We start from the raw sequence: 15224 nt of genomic DNA, 5'->3' as shown, positions 1-15224 counted from the left end.
CTTTTTCTAAACCCACAAACAAGTCTCACATTTTAAGTCAAGCAAAAAAATGTGAAAATGATTCCATGTATGTTTAAGATTTATTTATCAAGTAAAGGGACTTTGCAAGTTTTGGAAACCACATGTAAATACTAAACTCCCTTGACCCTGCAGTCTTGAACACTCAACCTCTTCCATCCCGACACAAAAACAGGTCACACATAACTGTATCAGACGGACTTAGTCCCACTCACATATTCCAGCACAGCCTACCCTTACATTACAAATCTCTTTCCTGGTGAAGTTCTGAATTGTAGGAAATGGAATGCTTGCAAGTCATCACCTGCTCATCCATCACACATCTTTATTGTGAAGATGTTATGTCATGGTCAGTTTCATCACACTGTTTTCCATTTTTATAGGTTTTTCAAGTCACCCTTTTCAAAATTAAAGTTTTAGTAAATGATGAGCAGAAAAAGGAACTACTGATGAATCGCAGGTCAACTGCAGGAAACTATTCCTCTTCAAAAGGATAACATAAACCATAAGGAACATAGCTAATGTCCCCTTCTGTATATTTTTTTAGCACTGTTTTCATGCTTACAAAAACTCTGTTTCCTGTTCTCCTCTCTGTTACATAACATGTAATATGTTCTTTATATGCATACTGAAACAGATTTAATTATATATCTCAGTAGGGTTTTTATCACCTACCACAACAATCACTTTGGCAGACCAGGAAACTCCACTCAAAAAGTAGAAACATTTTCAGGTGTCCTTCACAAATTTCCATATAAAATGCTGCCTTTGGTCTTTTCTGATACCAGGCCACACACTTACTAGGATCTAAATTATTTACAAAAGGAAATAAACAAGCAAACAAAATGAATTTCACAATAACCACATCACTCTTCTCCATGAATATAGGCATCTACTCATCTTTGCCATCAACTAGACAGCCATTGAATGTATTTCGATGCCAAGGTGAAATATCAGGCCTTTGCTATGCTTCAGTGCACATCACTTAAGTGCTGTACTGTTGTAAGTAAAGTTAGAGACAGATGTAAAGCAGCCTTGAGCAAACATGAAGATGGTCCTTCAAGAAATATTCCCCCGGAAGAGAAATTAACTATGATAGCTTGAACCCCACATCAACAAGAAATTGCTAAAAAAAATCAGCAAATTGTTTTTGCTAGCTTGTTTCTATTTACCTGCTGAACTCATACCCCAGCTATTCTTTTTCTTACTACTTTCCCCATTTAGATCATGATGTGAGACTTTGCAGTTGAGATTGATGATCACCATTGCAATGTATTTAAAATATATTTTTTATGCAGTGCTTTATTCCATTTTCCATTCTAGACACATAGAATGTGTTTGTGTCATTCATTAAGGCTCCTATTAAAAGTGTGAAGGAACTGACATTGCCTTAAGTACAGGGGATGTTTGTTCCAAGGAAGAAGGAACCCTTGAATGATGACTGCAGTCTTTACTGCTGTAATTAATAGATATTTAAATTGATTGTCTTTGCACATTTATAGGCCATCTTACTACTATATTCCAGACTGAGACTGGAAAACAAAACATAGAGACCTCCTTCAGGAGATACTAGGATACCAAGAAAAAGTCAGCTTTTGAAATCAGAGTAGGCCGCCATGATAAGGCCATATATTTGATTAGTTAGGGATCTTTGAACTTTCTCCAGCTGAACATGATGTTTGGTCAGAAGACCGCAGAAGGGGCATTATACTCTATGACTATGTGAATCAGCTCACATCCCCACTTCAGAAATCTGTCAGCATTCCACCCCCCCCACAAGCATTATTGCAATCATTGTCATATTCATCTGTGCTTTGCAATATTACATGGAATTCAGACTAAACAAACCTTCTAAGACTAAGGATCATTAAAAATTATTAAAGACCGATCCAAGAATCATCCCAAGACATCTGGAAGACAAAACTACCCTACACCAGCCCCAGATGGCATCTAGATTGCTAGTTAAACTATGGTTAGAAGTATCTTAGATGGGGATGGCTTCATTCATCCACAATAAACAATTTTTATATGAAGCCCAGTCTGTAGACTTTCAGGAAGCTCACACAATCTACAAAAGAGACATGCAGAAATGTATTTTATGAAAAGTCTGATAGATATATAATAATTATAGTTATGTGGCTTGGATATTATCATTTTAGCCATGTCTAACAAATAACTGGATTTGATTCCTACAGGCCTCCACAACCTCACTTTGTAACAGTGTGACTCAAAAGAGATGTTTTATCATATGCATCTCTAACACACCCATGAATCTTTTTTTGTTTCCATTTCTCATGATAATAGAAGGGAAACAGGAAACATTTGTATTTCTGTATAGCAAGTGGAAATTTTAGCTTCTATAACAGAACTTAAGAATGGTTGTGTATTTTTATTTCCACAGGTGTGGCCTGATGCTTACTTTGACCACTAACTTGTTGCTGTGGACTGCAGCAGTCACTGAAGAATCTCTCCATCAAACAGGGCACACTAATCAGACACAAGACGGTCTAGACAGCCACTCCAGGATTGCAGTTTGGACACAACAGATAAAAGGTACCAATGCATCATTATTTATTTACTTATGCCATATAGAAATGTGTTTATTTATAGACATATATGTGCAAAATGAAGTAAAATTAAGTTTATTGGCTCATACCCAAATAAAGCCATCACCCTGACCATCCAGTCTTCAAGCAAGGAAATTAATATAGCCAGGGTATATTATGAATTTTTAAAACCACACTTTCACACATTTTATACCAACCAGCGAATAATGAATTCATCGCACTGCTGCCATAATATAAAATCACCAGACAAATTTCATCAACTGCTTATTTTAAATAATTGTCCTGTCAATTTATAAACATGTAAAACTGGAAGGATAAATATAACAAAGAATCAGATTATACTATCCACGACTATATCAAACTGGATATTTTATGATCAAAACATAGTTTAGAATAGTAACATAAATAAGTATTATTAATACGTGGTTTTAGTTAAATATCATTTTGTATGTCATCTATCCAAAGTCTGCACATCTTCCTCATATCTGGGTAGAGTTTTGCCAGGCACACCAGTTTCTGTCTAAAAATAAACAACATGTGAAGCAGCCATGCTCTTCTAGCTACACAAATTAATTCCAGTTCCGCAATCCCATCTTCTGATTCTACCCCATATCAGCTTGCACCCAGGGCAGCCACCCATTTCATTCTACCCTAGTTATGGCTCTGCATTAAGCCTCCACATATTGAATTAGATCCCATTCATTCCCTTGCACTGTGGGTCTCTCAGAAGGGCAGGGATGTTACCCATCTGAAGGAGCTCTTAATTTGGGCTGCCATAAGGGCCCTTTGCATCCTTACCAGCATTCAGGCTATAAGTATGTTTCTGATGGCCCTAAATTCCCCTCTGGGATGAAAGATGAGCTATCATGGTCACTTTGGAGGCCCACAATGCCTTCCCCATGCACTTGTACATTAACATACAATAAAGGCTACCACCAACCAGTGGATTAGTAAGCAGAATGTAAGCCACCCCTGGTATACATTTTCATTGCCAGACATCCTCTAAGGGTAGGTGATAGGGCGCAGCCAGCTTTGATGACCGCCATATGTATCCTGCACATTTGGGGTGTGTTGAAGTTGCTAGAGGCTCCAAGATGCAGCTAATGAATTTTAATGGTTCCAAGGGGCTTAACCAAGATATTATAAGGATGACTGTAACACCTTGAGACAGAAAGAATCAGATCAGAGACTCCTGTGCAGCAACCAGAACATAAATCAAAGATACAGTTTGGGGATAGTCAGCTAGGCATGGGAAGATCTTGGCTTCCCCAACCTATGACAGGCTGACACAACGGAATGCATTTAGAGAACATACTGGGGCTGACATAAGGCCAAATGGAAATGGATGAACTGTTAATGACTGGCTTCCACCCAGAAGTGAGAAGCATCCTGGATCAATTTGTGATTCTGATACAGATAGGTGTCTTGGAGATCAAAATAGCCAATCCAGTCTCTTTCAGATAAATGGGGACTGACAGCACTATGACCATGTAAAAGATTTATTTCAGGAAGAAATTGTTTAGATCACATAGGATGATAAATGGCCTGAAGTCCATGGACTTCTTTTCCAGCAAAAGTAAAGTGGAGTAAAACCCTGACCCTTTCTGGTGTGGCAGGACCTTTCAGATGTCCCTTTTTTGGAAAGAAATAAGAGTCTCCTTTAATGCAGCTTGTGTCTAATGAGGTGAAACACTGGGCAAGAGCAGTGATTCTGAGGATGGTCATGTGTGGAAGGGAAATATTTTTTATTCTTTGTATATAAGAGTCCTAATCTATCTGTCATACTGGATTTCAGTGCAGACAAGGCAGACAAAAAGATAGCCACTGACTGCTTTAAGAGAGGACCAGTCAGGCAGTCATTGCTGCTGCTGCTGCTGCTGCTGTCCACCCACAAATGAATCATGGCTGCCCAACAACTGATGAGGACTCTTTCTTAGGGACTATGACCAGCGTACAAATTGCCCTGAGGGCTGGGTTAATCCAAGACTGCTTGTTTTCTGTTGTGTGTCATGCATAAATCATATTTGGTATGGTCTTCTTTGCCTCCCGGAAAAGGGGGATTCAGGCAGCTGGAATGTAAACCCTGCAGTGGTAAGGGCTTTACCTTCCTTCTCCATAGCAAAGGTTCAGATAGATGAGCACTTCACTATATCTCATAACAGAAGTTTTTTTCAGGTAAAAGAGATCTTATAAGCAATGCCACTGAATATCTCTATAAGCTTAATTCAGTTACTTAACAATGTATTTCCCTTAAACAGGTCTAATGTTAATGAGGACTGTTTCATACATCTTGGAGAAGTAAACCTAAATCATAGCAGTTGAGGGCTATACATTGACTTCTGGCCTAAAAAGGCATGGGCCTTTAAAGAGGATATCCAAAAAAGTTGTCATGATGTCAGTGACATCAGGCATCCTCAGACAATCATGAGAGCATACAGCAATTTCAGCTCCTGCAAATCTAATCAAATCTTCAGTGCCTTTATGAAATGTATGCATCATCAGTTTGTTCATGGAAGAAGCAGTAGTCATTTGGGACTAAAGGTTTTTTTTTTCCTCCCTGCAGCTGACCATTAACTGCTACCAACTCATCCTTATTCATAGAGTCTACTGGACCTGCTTTAGCCTCCCCCAGCTCAACCTGACCTATATCTGGGGCTAGTGAAGTGATCAAGGGTCATGCTGCTGCTGGGTAGTGTGGCCTATCCTCCACCTCCTGGAGGCACCCTTGTGAGCTCTGCAGTTGCTGTCTTTGTGAGGTACATGCATGCTTCATCTCAGGAGCATGCTTACAACCAGGCAATATACCACTTGCATCATGGAGTGTACAAGGCTATTGACACTGCTATTACAGCAAGCCCAGGCTGCTTCCCTACCCCTAGAATGGGTGAGCTGATATTAGCACCTCATCTCCATGACTGGGGTAGATGTTTGTTCTTAACAAGTCTATCTGGTAGCTGTCTGACAGCCTCATGCTTTTCACTGACAGGCTCACATTGGAAGGTGTATGCAAGAGATAGTTCAATGTCCTTCTGGAAAAAATCACAGGACAAACAAACACATTTCCCTAGGAGGTCTATCATTCCAGGACCCTCGTCTGGTGGAAGAACAACAGGGATCTAGAAGGTTGAAGTCTTTTGAGAACAGCTACAGAAATCAGAGTGTCTTACTTGTGTGTCTCAAACCAGAAATTCCACTGGTTTAGTATCAGAGGATATATTCAGTCTTTCAGCGAGCAGGGGTTGCTGTATCAATGTTTTCCAAAATACCTTGCTCACACCCCCTGAGAATAGCTACCAGTGTAGGCTGTGAAGATAGGTTTAGGCTGCCAGCCTAGCTAGATGGAATTTTGTAGATAATTCTGTCATTTGTAAATATTAATGTAAGCCACAGGCTTGTTCTCTTAAATGTGAAAAGTCTGTATTGGATGTTGAACTGAAAAAAATTGTAACAGTGCACTCTGCTGTAAGAAAGTTGATAAGTCAAGCATTGTGAAATTCTTTGATCTAAAACTCGGAGCCAAGATGTCTAGAGGGAGGCATTCTGCCTATTGTTTTGAGGCCAGAGTTAATGGCTAGAATTTACATGTATAATTTATTTTATTGCTCTGGCTTACTGAAGCTACAAGATCAAAAGGGCTATCAGCCTCTGAGTTTCTGTTAGCCTGGAAACCAGAAAGAAATTATGTAATCTGAAATGAATCAGTGGTACTGTGTTATCAATTTAAGGACTGAAAGAATTAGAGCATTGAGTATTTGTCTTGAGAACATCCAACTCACCAGCACTCTACCTGTGTTCTACATGTAAGTTTATTTTAGGACTGCATTTTCTCTTAGATATAACTAGGAAATAGAAAGATTAGTTTAGTTTTTTTTTCTGTATTGATGTCAGAACTTTTCTACTGTATTATTTTAAGCATTTCCCTGTGATCTCTGTACTCTTGACTAGCACTGTGTAGTAAGAAGTATTGTCTTGTGTTTTTATTATTTATTATTAAATACTTTTAAATCTGTCAACTGTGGCTGTTTTGCATAGAGATAACTTAAGTTCTAGACTACATTGCATTTATATAGTGATACTGGCCAAGCCACTCCAATAAGCCTTGACTGTTAAGTTGCACTTACCATTTGGATAATAATATTGCACAGTAATAATTGAGCACCCTTTCATAAGGGCCTTTTAGTAACTGATAAATATTAGTGGGTGGTGGCAAGTGGTACTACCATATAGTCTGGGTAAAAGGGGCACAGCTGGAAAACCTGTGCCAGCCTTCTCCGGGAGTGTCTGTGTGGTTGTATATAAGTCTTATCTCAAAGTGTGTGTGTGTGTCAGCTACTTTGGCAGGGACATGAAGCACTTGTTGGACAGAGAGGGTGCTGGAGGTTTTAGCTTGCCCACTAGGCTTAGATCTAGACCTTATAGCTATGCCATTGGGGACTCTTATTGGGGACCTGGAGAGAAAGGGAGAAACCAGCTCCAGACTGACTGTGATCTCTGTGTGCTCTTAAGGGAAATTTTACTTTACTGTGTGTGTATTTATTATCCTTTCCCTATATGGATGCCCCTCACTGGTCTTAGTGGTGAGGATTGAGGCTCCTTGATTGCTGGGTCAGTGTATGGGTGTCACATATTAATTGTTTGGCAGTGCTGGGATATCCACACCACATATTACTTGGTTGGCAAATACTAATTGACTTGTAGTGGTGTGGGTAGAGTGAATTCCTGTAGCTTGTGTACAGTGATCACTGAAGGTGTTTTTGTACTCTAAATCAGCCACACAGTGAAGACTCAGATTTCAGATCACAATTGTTTTATTTTTTTTGTCAGCTTAGTTAGTCAGGGAGAGCAGGTAAGCATGTCAGCAGAGGAGTACGGAAAGCTGACAAGAAGCCAGCTGGCTGAGATGTGCTAGGGTAGGTGACTGGTGCATGGAAACCTGACTAAGGCAGACATGATTGCAGCTTTGGTCACAGCTGCATCAGAAAACAGCAACCAGGAGGACAATCAGACTGTCAGTGGAGATGTACCACACTCAGAGAATGGACAGCTCAACCTTTATATACAGAGGACTTAAAAATCTGTCTGGAGTTAAAGAAAGTTGAGTTGGAGGCCAAGCATGTGGAAATAGAAGCAGCCGACAGACTGAGGCATCTAGAGAGTGAGAACAATGAGAAATTATGATGTTTGCAGGCTGAGGAGAATGAGAAACTCCTATGCCTGGAAGCTGAGGAAAAGGAATGGCAGAGGCAGAATGAAAAGGAGATGCTGACTCTTTGCCAGATTCGTGGAGGTAATGGGGAAGGGAGTAACTGGAACCCAGAAGCACATAAGGTCAGTAAATTTCTTCCACAGTTTACAGATAATTTTGATAGTTTCATTCATATGTTTGAGAGGGTATGTAAACAGTATGATGTTCACCAAAGGTTCTGGGTACGGTTCCTGACCCCCTTACGCCATGGTAAAGCTGTAACTGTGTTGTCTATACATGCTGATTGTGAATATTTTAATTATACTACTGTTAATAACTGTTTGTTAGAATTTTTTAAGCTAACACCTGAAATGTATAGGAAAAAAGTTTCATGAGCATAGACGCAAGGCAGATGAATGTGTGTGTGAATATGTTGCTGAACAGAGCACTTATTTTCATAGGTGGATGAGTGGATGTCAGGCCAACACTTTTGAAGGGCTGTCAGACCTTTTGGTGAGGGAACAAGCCCTTAGCACTTTGCCTGAGGACATGAGGATCTGGTTAGCTGATAGACGATGTGCTACTTCAGATGGGTTGGGGAAGAAGGGAGATGTATACCTAGCAAGCAGGGCATCCCCACACAGGAAAGGGACCCCAGTACTGCTCATGGGGCTAAAGGAACCCATGGTGGGCAGCCCAGACTACCCCAATAGAATCCGGCAGTAGCAGGGGAAGCCACTAGTCCAGGTACATGTCCAGGACCTAGGGTTAAATGTTTTAAATGCAGCTAGTGGGGCCATGTAGCATACAGATGTCCAAGGGGGCAAGGTGGGGAACAAAAGGTGAGGGAGCCAGCAAGTGAGAAAGACAAAATGCCAATAGTAGGTTGTCTTGAGACAACAGGGGTACCAAACTACCATCCTGCAGATGTCCTGATAGGGAAGTATTTGGATGAGGCAGTACCATATGCTTATGCAGTTACACGCAGTCAGGCTAGCAGACAAGAATGTGGGTCTGGTAGCCTGGAGGAGACCCAGACAGACCGCATACTTGCAGCCAGGACTGGTGAGGTGGTTACATTAGGGAGGAAGCTACGCTGTAGCAGTGAGACTGAAGGTGAGCCACAGCTGCATGTGGGTGCTGATGTTTCCTTGGACAGAGGGACTGCAAAGGTAGAGGTGAGTAGTAGTACCCAGGCTGACAGTGAGGCACCACTGTCAGAGGATGCAAGACTTCCTGTGGAAGGGGAGCTGGGAAGGGTTACAAGGCGAGAATTGAGACAGGCTCAGCTCTCAGACCCTACATTGCAAGGCCTAAGGCAGGTAGCCAGTGATGCACCTGATTCTCAAGGGAAGGGGGATTCTGTATACTGGAACAAAGGGTTACTGTATAGAGAATGGGCCCCTGAGGGAGGGCTACAAGGTGAGAGGGTACAGCAGTTGGTAGTGCCCAGAGCCTACCATCTGGCGCTTCTAGCCATAGCCCATGATATTCCCTTTGCAGGTCATATGGGCATAAAACATATAAAGAGACGTATTATGCAGAACTTTTATTGGCCTGGAATTTCCAGAGATGTAACAGGGTACTGCAGGACTTGTGAGCAGTGCAAAAGGCAGTCAAGGCAGGATTCAATGTGAGAGATCCTTTGATGCTTTTGCCTGTGATTGAGGAGCCATTTCAAAGGGTAGATATGGATATTGTGGGCCTCTGAGTACCCCAAGTTCCACAGGGAAAAAGTATATCATAGTGGTAGTAGATTATGCTACAGGATACCCTGAGGCAGTGGCTTTGTCCTCTGTTGAGGCAGAAAAAGGTGGCAAATACTTTGCTAGAGATTTTCAGCAGGGTAGGTTTCCCAAAAGAAATACTGACTGACATAAGTGCCAATTTCATGTCAGATCTGCTGGCTTATCTGTGGAAGTACTGTGGGGTGAAGCAACTGAAGACCACCCCCTACCATCCCCAGACTAATGGTCTTGTTGAGGGGTTAAACTCTACAATCAAGTCCATGTTACGGGCATTTGCAAACCAGTTTAAGTGGGACTGTGACAAATATTTGCCCCATCTGTTGTATGCTTACAGAGAGATTCCCCAAGAATCCACAGTTTTTTTTACCCTTTGAGTTGTTGTATAGGCATAGGGTAAGGGGACCTCTAGATTTAATTCGAGATGAGTGGGAAGGTGAGTGTGAATCTCACAAGGAGTCTGTTGTGTCATATGTCCTAAACCTCAGGACAAGGCTCAGGGAACTCATGGGCTTGGCCCAGGAGAACCTGTCAGAAGCCCAACAACAGAAAAAGGTATGGTATGACAGGAATGCTCGAGCTAGAAAGTACGCTGTAGGGCAACAGATAATGGTTCTCATTCATGTCAGACACAACAAGCTGCATGCATCTTGGGAGGGACCCTACAAGGTGGTAAGAAAGGTAAATGATGTTAACCACATGGTGAAACTGCTAGACAGGAGGCAGGGGCACAAATTGTACCATATTAAGATGACGAAACCTTACCATGATAGGGAGGCCCTTGTGCTGAGCATTTGCAGTGGATTGCAGGAGGAGTCTGAGGGAGTTCTCTTGACTGATCTCCTCAGTGAGGCATGGACAGACACCTCAGTGGAAGGGGTAGCAATGTCCCAGCAGCTATCTCCTACCCAATTTCAAGAAATCTGAGCAGTGTTATAGGAGAGACATGTTCACTAGGAAACCAGGGTTCACCCACCTGGTGTAGCACCAGGTGGATACAGGACCCCAAAGGCCTATTAGGCAGGCCCCTTATAGGGTGCCTGGAACAGTCAAACAGACTCTGAGGGAGGAGATACAGGAGATGTTCAAACTAGGGGTAATTCAAGAGACCACCAGTCCCTGGGCCTCTCCAGTGGTACTGGTGCCAAAGAAGGATGGCAGCACCAGGTTCTGTGTGGACTACAGGAAATTAGATAGTCACAAAGAGTTAGATGCTTACCCCATGCCTAGGACAGATGAGGCCCTAGAGCAACTGGGTGGGGCTAAGTATCTTACAATCATTGATCTTACCAAGGGTTACTGGCAGGTGCCCTTGACTCCCAGTGCTAGAGAGAAGTCAGCCTTTGTGACTCCTTTTGGCTTGTATGAGTTCACAAATATGCCCTTTGGGATGAAAAATCTCCCAGCAACTTTCCAGAGGCTATTAGATCACATCCTAGCAGGAGAAGGAGGGTTCGCCCTCACTTATCTAGATGATATTGCCATCTACAGCCATTCCTGGCAAGAGCACCTTCAACATGTCAGGGAGGTGCTGGGCAGACTTCAGAGGGCAGGGTTGACCATTAAGCCCAGCAAATGTCAGGTTGGTATGGCAGAGGTCTCCTACGTGAACTATAGAGTGGGGAGTGGTAGGATCAGGCCAGAACCTGCCAAAGTAGAAGCCATTCAGGCATTGCCTGCACCTGTTACCAAAAAGTAGGTGAGGGCATTCTTAGGGACAGCATGGTACTACAGAAAGTTCGTCCCCAGTTATAGTACTATAGCTGCTCCCCTCACAGACCTGACAAGGAAAAACAGGCCAGATAAAGTAGTGTGGACCCCAGCATGAGAGCAGGTATTCCAGAAGCTTAAATAAGCTTTGGGAGGACCCCCTGTGTTAGCCAGTCCAGATTACAGCAAAGAATTTGTTGTGCAGGTGGATGCTTCGTACCATGGGGTGGGGGCTGTACTTAGCCAGATTTCTTCAGAGGGAGAAGAGCACCCAGTGGTTTATCTCAGTCATAGGCTCCAACCCAGGGAGGAATGCTATGCAGCTGTAGAAAATGAATGTCTAGCAATAGTGTGGGCACTGCAGAAACTTCAGCCTTATCTGTATGGAAGAAAATTCACTGTAGTTACAGATCGCAATCCCCTAACATGGTTAAACAGAGCTAGCTAGCAAAATACCAAGTTACTAAGCTGCAAGCGTATGATATGTCAGTGAAGCACTACAGTGGGATTAGCAATGCCAATGCAGATGGGCTCTCAAGACAGGGAATGGGGTAAGGTATACTCAGATAGACCTAACCCTCTGAAGCAACATTCCTCAAGGGTCACTTGAAAAACTAGCTTGAATTCTCTGGGGAGGAGATGTGTGAAGATACGTGAAGGCTGCCAGCCTAGCTAGATAGAATTTTATAGATAATTCTGTCACTGGTAAATATTAATGTAAGCCACAGGCTTGCTCTCTTAAATGTGAAAATACTGTATTGGATGTTGAACTGAAAAAAAATGTAACAGCAGTGTATTCTGCTGTAAGAAAGCTGATAAGTCAAGCATTGTGAATTCTTTGAGCTAAAACTAGGAGCCGAGATGTCTAGAGGGAGGCATTCTGCCTATTGTTTTGAGGCCAGAGTTAATGGCTAGAATTTACATGTGTAATTTCTTTTATTGCTCTGGCTTCCTAACCAGCTGCAAGATCAAAAGGGTTATTAACCTCTGAGTTTTTGTTAGCCTGGGAAAAAGAAAGAAATGATGCAATCTAAAATGAATCAGTGATACTGTGTTATCAATTTAAGGACAGAAAGAATGAGAGCATTGAGCATTTGTCTTGAGAACATCCCACTCACCAGTACTCTGCCTGTGTTCTATATGTAAGTTTATTTTAGAACTGTATTTTCTCTTAGATATAGCTAGGAAATGGGAAGATTAGATTAGTTTTTTTCTGTATTGATGTCAGAACTTTTCTACTGTATTATTTTAAGCATTTCCTTGTGATCTCTGAACTCTTGACTAGCAATGTGTAGTAAGAAGTATTGTCTTGTGTTTTATTTATTATTAAATATTTTTAAACCTGTCAACTGTGGCTGTTTTGTGTAGAGATAATTTAAGCTCTAGAGTACATTCCATGTATATAATGATACTGGCCAAATCACTCCAATAAGCCTTGACTGTTCAGTTGCACTTACCATTTGGATAATAATATTGCACAGTATAATTGGACACCATTCATAAGAGCCTTTTAGCAGCTGCTAAATATTAATGGGTGGTGGCAAGTGGTACTACCATATAGTCTGGGTAAAAGGGGCACAGCTGGAGAACCTGTGCCAATGTTCCCCAGGAGTGTCTGTGTCATTGTATATAACTCTTATCTCAAGGCATGTGTGTGTGTGTGTGTCAGCTACTTGGGCAGGGACACGAAGCACTCGTTGGACAGAGTGGGTGCTGGAGGTTATAGCTTGCCCACTAAACTGAGATATGGACCCTATACCTGCACCAGTGGGTAGTCATATTGGGGACCTGAAGAGAAAGGGAGAAACCAGCTCCAGACTGACTGTGATCTCTGTGTGCTCTTAAGGTAAATTGTACTTTACTGTGTGTGTATTTATTATCCTTTCCCTATATGGATGCCCCTCACTGATGTTAGTGGTGAGGCTTGAGGCTCCTTGATTGCTGGGCCAGTGCACGGCATCACAGAGGCACATCCTGTAGGATTGCTGGGTAGACAAAAAGGCTTTGTGTAGTATAATTTTATAGTAGTGGTATAGTGCATAGAGTTGGATGTGTCATCTCTAGAAGTTACCCAAATTTAGGGTCTCCTGGGGATATTCTGAAGTGTCTGTATCCTACAAAACATCATTTTCATAACCAATGGGTGACTCTTCAGGTAAGTCCGTGTTCTTATGCTTGCACGGACCTTTCTCAGAACCTTCCAATGGGATGAGATGGAACAGGAAGAATATGTCTGCTTGGAAGATGAAGTTATGGTAGGAACAGCATAAGGCCTTGGACCTCTCTAACCTGCTGCAGTCCTGGTTGCATGGCCAAAGGCCCAGGTGGAGACTGCCCTAGTCTCAAGTTTGATGCCAGTTTTGATGAGGTAGGACACTGGGGGGAACTAGAAGAAAGTTGATTGCTGATCAGGCTTCCTCTTGACTTTGAGGACTAGCTTGAATGCAATGTTACGAATTACATCAACATTAACATCAAAAGGCATACATTTACATTGGAGTTAAAGTCCTGGACAAAACTACTGGTGCTAAGCATATCACTGGCAATGGCAGACATAGTATGAATGACATCAGGGTTGAAGGGATTACAAATGATAGAAATATCAACATGAACCTCAGCACAGAAACCCACAATAGAGGGGTTGACACTAGCATCCTTAAGACTAGCACCAAAAACTGTGGGGGCAGTAAAGAAAGCATATGCACCCTAGGGTGACAAAATAGAGCTAGAGACTACCTGTACACAAAGGAAGTAGTAGGGGAAATGACTTTAGGGATCTTCTCCTGAGTCCAGAAAAGTAGCACCATTAACCTGTCATGGTAAGTCTCTGTCATGGCAGGAAAGAATAATACTAGGCAAAGTAGTCTTTAAAGAATATAAAGTAAAAGAACTTCACTGTTTGCGCCAGCATCATACAAATTATAAATATATTTGTCACTCAGAAATCTGTGAAAATGGGGAAGATGCAGACAGAGAATCAATCACCTTTACAGACAATTGTTAACCAAGTTTTCCATAGTATAGACTGTAACACAGAGACTGAAGATGCTGAAGAACAAAAAGAAAAATCTGTGGTAGCCCTCGAAGCCTCAGAAAACCCAGTATGCAACCTATACTGGGTCAAAAACAAACCAAGCAGAAACTTTGCAGTGTGGTGGGTGTGAAGTTCACTCCTTGAAATATGCTCTGCACCTAGTTCAGTAATACAATTTGAACTTTAAAATATGTACTACAAATAATAAAATAGTAGGTAGTCCACAGTTGAGTTAAAAATGGAATATACTTTATTGAAACACACTAGTCGATCCTAGTCGATTATAATGAAAAGCATTAAAAACAGTCATTAATTTATATATCATCAGGTTATTTGGAGCAAGGGAGTGATTACAGAGGTGGTTCTGTTAAGAGCAATAAAAGCATTAAACTCATTCCTTTAACCAAGTCCTCCTTCCCCTTAACACCATAGTGTAAACTGAGGCTATGCTACTTTAGAACTGAAACTTAAAAGCTAGAGACAAATTAAAATATATAATATACGAACAGCTTATAAAGGCTAATCTACTAATCCAAACTTTTATTAATCCAAACTTTATTAATTAAGAAACCAACTCACTAACAAAATGAATAACTAACTAACAAAAAGATCTACCACTAAACATCTATCAGAATAAATATTAGTAACTTATAAAGTGAAACACTTTTAACAAAGATCGCTTTTGTACCAAAAAAAATACTTCATCAGATTTGTGTGTAAAAAACATATCATGATATTAGTGAACATCTGTATAAATCTACAAGTGAATACCAAAGTAGAATGGAATTGCTAAGCTGGAATACAGTGAAAAATGTTAGAAATAAGCATTAAGGCCCTGGGGATCTGTTGAAGAATGGCATATAACTAAGAAAGCACTTAGTTTAAGTGAGTAAAAGTATCAGCAAACAGTACTAATGTCTGCTGTTTTCATTGTAAAATAATTACAATGTTTGATATTTGTTTAT

Source organism: Protopterus annectens, chromosome 11.part0, assembly GCF_019279795.1.
Source record: "Protopterus annectens isolate FY-2018-M chromosome 11.part0, PAN1.0, whole genome shotgun sequence".
Taxonomy (NCBI): domain Eukaryota; kingdom Metazoa; phylum Chordata; order Ceratodontiformes; family Protopteridae; genus Protopterus; species Protopterus annectens.
Note: the sequence above shows the minus strand (reverse complement) of the source record.